Source organism: Harpia harpyja, chromosome 3, assembly GCF_026419915.1.
Source record: "Harpia harpyja isolate bHarHar1 chromosome 3, bHarHar1 primary haplotype, whole genome shotgun sequence".
NCBI lineage: Eukaryota > Metazoa > Chordata > Aves > Accipitriformes > Accipitridae > Harpia > Harpia harpyja.
The window spans coordinates 33,180,762-33,186,761 of NC_068942.1; positions in this window are offsets into that span (position 1 = coordinate 33,180,762).

Below are 6,000 nucleotides of genomic sequence, written 5' to 3' on the forward strand. Positions count from 1 at the left end.
CTTATCAGATTCAATTACTGCTGTTTCATATCAATGTTCTCATGTGAAACCAGAATACAAATAAGCCAAGACTACCTCCATACCCCCAAACAATTACAAATGCCAATGACTCACCAGTTATTCATGCCAAACCAATATTTTTCAGTATTTTATAGTTCATGAGTGAAACATTTCAGCATGTTCAGGCTGAAACCATTGGCATGCCAGGAGGCATCTAATGGAGAAGGGCACTCTGCACAGGGACACATGGCATATTCAGCAGCCGTCACGCAATCACGTACTGCTTATGCATGCTCTTCGCTTTTCCAGTAGGTTTGGGGGTGAGGGGATAATAAAAATTATATTTGCTTTCAAGGAAATTTAGAGTTAGATGATAAAGCTAATCCAATCTCTTACCTTCCTGCCACTGGAAGAGGGACACGCTTTGCCCTTCCTCCTCCCCAGACTTATCCCCGGCGCAGCTTGGCCCCTGCTCACTGCTCTGGCCCCTGCCCACTGCTCCGGCCCCTGCCCGCCCACGCTGGTCCCCACGGCTCAGAGGCTGCCCGATGGCCCTGCAAGCTTCTGTAGTGCTCCGATCGAGCTGGTGCAGGTGAGGGAGCAAACCACCCCGTTGTGTCAGCCCCCCTCATACCCGCCACTGTCAGCGGCTGCAGAGGATTGGCAGCGTGTCAGATGGAGCAGTTCTTTAATTTTTCTAAAAAAACAGAGATTGGGGTTGGCAGTGCTCAAAATGTGAAGGATGGGAGGACTGCAATAAATTTTGAGGCTGACAAACTCCCTTTTGCTCCCTAAAACCTGAGCTCACTACTTCAGTGAAGGAAAGTAATTCACACACTGGGCTGTGTGCTCGTACTGGTGAGGAGCAACCCAGTGCTATCAAATTTAAGGGGGCAGAATACAAAGACCCATTGTCGGTGTCCCGGCATCTGAGCAAGCACTGTCTCATCCCAAGTATGTTTTGTTGCCATGAAGTTTGATCTCCATGAACAGTTGTAATGAGACCTGCCCTTTATCTTGGTTTCCATCAGATGTAATTTTTCAATACACATACAATGAAAAGTTATGTGCTGGAGTTTAAACCCCTTTTTTTCTGGTGCGCAGAAAGAATTTAATTCACTATGCACGGATAACCCATTTGTTTATATTCAATTTAAGAACAAAGCCAGCTAATAAGTTTTGCTGTCACCTTTAATAAATGGTTTCACAAGATAATAACTCCATGCGGCTACGCCCAAGGGCCATCAGCATTTTTAAAGCCTCTTCACATTTCAAGAAAAAGTCACACTGTAACAGCCAGTGACATTGTGGGGGAAATATACAAACTGATATTTTGGTTGGATATCAAGGTTACAAGTTACAGGGGACCTGTGGGCAAAGAACCTTTAAGCAGATCCCCCGCCCCAAAAAGCATGTACACCAGCAAGCCTTTCCTCAGCTTGGAGGAAGGCAAGGCTGGAAGTGGGGCCTTATCAGAAGCATACGTCCCAGCTCAGCCACAATGTGAAACACCTTGAGCTTGATTGATGGCAGATTAATTTAGTCATAGCCTGTTTAAGCTGACTTGAGATCCCTGCTGAAAGGGCAGCTCTGGCTCCCTTGTCTTGTTGCTCTGTGCCTGTTGTTGCCTGGTGTTGGCACCAGCACCGCTGCATGGGCTGGCCCCACTCACTGATGGATCCCCAAAATTAGTCTGGAATGAAAAAGGGTAGGTTTTTTGGTTGGATCTGCACATCCTGAGGTCACAGGATCATCAGTCACAACTTAAGGGGGAAGGTAGAAACCTGCAGTCAGAAGAGCAGGAGGGGGAGATTACTTCCTACCCAGCCGTTTCCAGTTAGATCAGCATAAGCCAATTTGTGACACCTCAAGTGATCACCTGCTTCATGGAGAGGACTGGGGAGACCTAGCAGGTGTATTATGCTTTGATAAATATAGCAACACCTTTCCTTAAATTTTGTATGGCAATGAAGTAATTTTCTGTTTTACTTTTGCCATGACGTTTCTCTGGCCTTAAGAGTGCTTTTGTATGCCTAGCAAAGCACAGGCCTCCAGGCACTGGTGAGATTGGGGTGTGAAACTGGGGAACTGCCCCCCATGCCCCACCACTTAACACAAAATGTGGGACTCCAGGATGATTGCAAGCTTCCTCTGCTAAGTGCTAAGGACGAGTTTGTTGAGGAGCTAGTAACACAGAGTGTTAGTTTGGGAAAGATACCTCCCACCAGCGAGTGTCCTCACAGGATGGTGAGGAGGTCATAGGAGTCACAGGGACCTCTGAAACTCTGACATCTTCACTGCCTGGGAGGGTATACAAGGCCCATGCTGCTCTGGGAGTAAGGGAAGAAAGGGGGTCAAAACTACCGATAAATGTTTTTGGGTGTTAGGGGTTTTTTTTGCGAGGAGTGGGAGTGTATATCACCAAGGTGAAAATACGTATTATAAGTGGTGGAATATAATTAAGAAAAGGAGAAACTGCGAAGATGAGTTTGGGGAATAACTTCTTGACTGTGCAGCTTGTTCTACTGAAGGGCTGACTGTGTAGCTGGAAGTGCTTGGGCTGCAAAGCTGCGCTGCGCTCACCATGCTGCAGCGTGCGATCAGAATTAGAAACCATTATAACTGTAATGACTGAAATTGCAGTGTGATGCATCTAGTCCTTTTGAACTCTGGATGCTGCATTTGCATATTAATATCTGAGAACAATTACCTCATGCCTCCTAAGGGAAGTGGTTGAGGCCCCATCACTGAGCACCAGTAGGGCCTGATTTTCAGAGGTGGTGAGCAATCATCAATCCCATGAAAAACTACGATGGAAAATAAACTGCAGATAACAATCTGGTACCAGCAGAGGGATAGGATAGGTGTGACTTATTATGGTTTTTTTCCACCTCAAACTTTTATGATTTGGCTGAATGCATTCAACTGATATGCTAGTTAAAATAATAAAATAAAAAAAACCACTGTGTGATCAACCCACACAGCTTCACTCCTCAGTCAGTTCCCACACCTTCATTCCTCAGCCCATTCAAAGGCCTTGGTTGAAAACAAACCCAAAGAAACCACAAGTGGAGTGGATTATCACAACACTGCAAAGGCTTGGTTACAGACAATTAATTTCTTTGGGCTAGATTATTCCCTGGGCTTACACATCTGTCCAAAGGAGTGAGGCAGAATAAAGCATCTCCCACCTAAAGCTGAGCAGCAACTACATGTTTGGGTTCAAGTGCAATGCCTGGGTCAGGCATCTGTTCTGCACACGCCTTCCTAAGAGCAAGGGCAAAGGTGATGCTTCTCTGGCTCAGGCGGTGGAAAAGGGGAGATGGGACCTGCTCTGTGAGGAGTAAAAGATGCTACTTTCTTCCAGGAAGAGTCAGGAAAGAAAATATGACTCTTGCTGAGTAACCTGGGGGCTGGGGGGGGGGGTGTTAAGCAACATAGTTACAAGTATCCTTTCAATCTAACCCTACATAAGGAGCTCAAGGCAGCAAGAGGTGTATGGTCCAAATGTTTGGTTAGCAGAAAGTGGACCTATTCATAGCTAGGCAGGCTGAGATACTGCAGTAACAGTGTCCATCCTCCTATGCCTGCCATGTTCTGGTGAAAAAGCAGGCAAGCGCACTGAGGGTGCCTTGCAATGGAAAGGGATAGCATTGAAAGAGTTAAAGTTTTACTATTTTAAGATGTTCTTGAGTATGCTGTTTTCTATCTACCAAATGCAATAAAGCATAAATCATAAATATGACCTGGATCGTTACCTGTATGTGAAAATATACCCATGTGATCATACACAAGTGGTTTCCCAGAAAAAGCCAATTATCCTAACTATGAAGTCCAAACTTGTTAATCACTCCGGCATGTGTCCTCTCATTTTCTCATCGGCATTGTCTGAATTTTTTTTTCTGCAGCTGATGTCTTAAGATAATGGAGCTGGAGTCTTAATTCTTTTGTCCTTTAGTGTAATTGTAAATGTGTTTCTCCTAAATAGATCCTGCTTTTGATAAATGGGGTAGTATGTTCATACCTCTGTGGAGTGCTATGTGGTTACTCATTAAGGGACTTGTTATGTGTACGGCAACATAAAATGTGCTGTATTGGTTTTGATCATTTGGAGAGATCTTGCGGTGGATGGTATCAGCCATTTCAGATGGAAACTCTCCTTTTTATCACCGTGCCATGTTGTATTCTAGACACAAATCTTTCTCAATGCCTCAAGTGATTGCAGCTGAAGCACTGCATGCATGAAAGGTGACTTATGACAAATGTGTATGTGTGAAACAGGAAAGAAATACCAATCTACTTAAATTAATCACATTTTTTTTTTTCAGAAGGCATGTTACAAATAAGTAAAAGCTACCATGGCTTACATCTTCTAAAGTTTTAAAATATTTTTTCTTTTATTCTCTTGAAAGTTTTTTTTTTTAAATATATTACAATGTAAAAAAAAAGTTATTTTTCAGTTTGGAATAATTTGTTTTCTTTTTCCTTTTTTCACTGTCCCCATGTGACTAGTGAGAGCATTTTGAACTTTTGAAACTTGGTTGGACTTCTGAGCAGCGTGCCCATACAAATTAACATCAGCAAAAAAAGAAATGAGACTTTGGACTGGAAAGGTAAAGGAATATGAGTTAGATGTTTCACATCAGCTGGTCTTTTTGAAATCCATTCAAAACTGCTTAGGAAGGTGGCTGAGACAGTCTTTGAATTGTTAACAATGATGTTCAAAAAAGGAGATCTGACAGAAAAATATAAATGGAGAAACTATATTTTAAAAGGGGGTGGTGAGGAGAAAATGACCAAGGCAAATATAGGTCAGGAAGTATAACTTCAGCTTCTCCAAAACTATTGTTACAAATAATCAGTCTGTTTGCAAAACACCTACAGAAGCCACAATGGATTTCCAAGCACCATTCCAACCAATTTTATTCTGTGATAGCGTGACAGGCTGATATTTCTTTAGTAATAGGAAGGAGAATGTGCTAGGTTCAATGTGCTAGGCTTTCAACTCAATACTGCTTCATAGGATACTCTCGTAAACAAGGTATGGAAACATGGTCTTGATGAAATTACTCTAAACTGTGTTCAAACTGGCTGCAAAATTGTACTCCAAGAGTGGTTATTAGTGATTCACTGTCAAACTAAGTTGGATTTAATGTGGCTCCACTGTGATCTGTCATGGGCCAAGTACTATTCACTATTTTCATTAATGACTTTGCTCATGAAGAAAGAGAGTCAATTTACTGAGTTTGTAGGTCATGCCAGCTGGGAGATGCAGTAAGCCCTTTGACAGAAAGGATGAAAATTCAAAACGATGATGACACATTACAGAAGTGATCCAAAATAAAAGGCCATTCCAGACAGGTAAAAGCAAGATCAGTGGCCCAATATGTTGCACAAATATGCAATAGTTGCACAATACAAGATGGTAAATGGCTTATTGGATGGTTGTTTTGTAGAAAAAAGGAATGTAATGTTACAGTGGATCACACGTTAAACATGAGTTGGCAGTGCCATGTTGTCGTGAAAAGTAGATGAGAACATATAAATAGGTGTGACAACTGTGAGATAACAACACTGCCCTTCCAGACTACTCAGCAGCAGTGAGACTAGCTTTAGCTACAATATCATGTCCAGCTTTGGACATTGTACTTCAAAAAAAAAACCCCAAACCCCCAAAACCAGGAGCCTGGTAGTGTAGCAAGAAGGGCTAGATATCAAGTAGACATGTTTTATGAGGAAAGATTAGAAAATTAGGCTTGTTTTACAGAAAGATGGTAACAGTCTTCAAACATGTAAAAAGTTGCCAGAAAGGAGATAAACCTTTCCTTATTTCCAGTGAGACAAAATGAGAAATAACAAAGCTAAACTATAGCAAACAAAATTCAGGTGAGATGTACGCAAGAGATTTATGATGGTACAGATAGGAATCCCAACAACAGATATTTGTAAAATGGGTTAGACCAACATCTTCAGGGAATTACATAAGTGCAGCTGATCTTT